We start from the raw sequence: 646 nt of genomic DNA, 5'->3' as shown, positions 1-646 counted from the left end.
CCACGGTGGGTGGGTGGTGATCACTGGTAGGTAGGAGGGGGTGAAACATTGGGACACTGAGGTGGAAATGAAGGGGTTTGGTGAATGTTCATCCTTTAAACATCTTAACAGAAAAAAAATGTGATTCCATCATACATTCATACATTCACACATATGCTTGCAGCCTCTCTGAACATTATGCACTTCTACAGCAACAGGTTGGCAATTTCAGCTTGCTCGGTTGCCCCTGACGACATCTATTCTTGAGCTGAAACCCTAGAGGTTTGTGCGTCTAACCACCCAGGGTGCATGGTGCAATAAACACTTAAACCATTTCAACACCACCACCCCCTCCCCCCCCTCTCCCCGCTCATTTTAACCACTAACACTCAGCTGCAAAAAAGAAATGCGCCATGCCTCTTCTCCCTCCGTTCATATTTGAGTGATAATTATGAGCAGTATTACAGGTTGTGAGCCTGTAATAACTGTTGTGAGGTGGGCCCCTAGTGAGTAAGGGGTCAGTGTGTTTACAAAGCACATGGTATAGCACAAGATAAAAACTAATTATAGTGCAATCTTAACTTATCTGCCAAATGTTGCGAATGGAATTCATGAAAACGAGTCAGGAAAATCAGGGAAAAAAATAGAGATGACACCGCCTCGCTGG

The 646-nt window shown here is 44.7% G+C and overlaps 1 protein-coding gene across 3 annotated transcripts in view; it reads left to right on the top strand.

The window, feature by feature from the left end:
• Positions 1–327, top strand: part of zgc:109889 (uncharacterized protein LOC553542 homolog) — a 39,542-nt gene extending 39,215 nt beyond the window's left edge. For all 3 annotated transcript variants that reach the window (XM_035993781.1, XM_031304144.2, XM_031304143.2), the window contains one exon: positions 1–327. This exon is cut by the window's left edge and continues 184 nt beyond it. The gene's annotated coding sequence lies outside the window, so the exon portion shown is untranslated.
• Positions 328–646: the final 319 nt, after the last annotated feature.

Source organism: Sander lucioperca, chromosome 17 (genome assembly GCF_008315115.2).
Source record: "Sander lucioperca isolate FBNREF2018 chromosome 17, SLUC_FBN_1.2, whole genome shotgun sequence".
Taxonomy (NCBI): Eukaryota; Metazoa; Chordata; class Actinopteri; order Perciformes; family Percidae; genus Sander; species Sander lucioperca.
The sequence above is the reverse complement of the archived record's forward strand: the minus strand, read 5'-3'. Positions and strand labels throughout refer to the sequence as shown.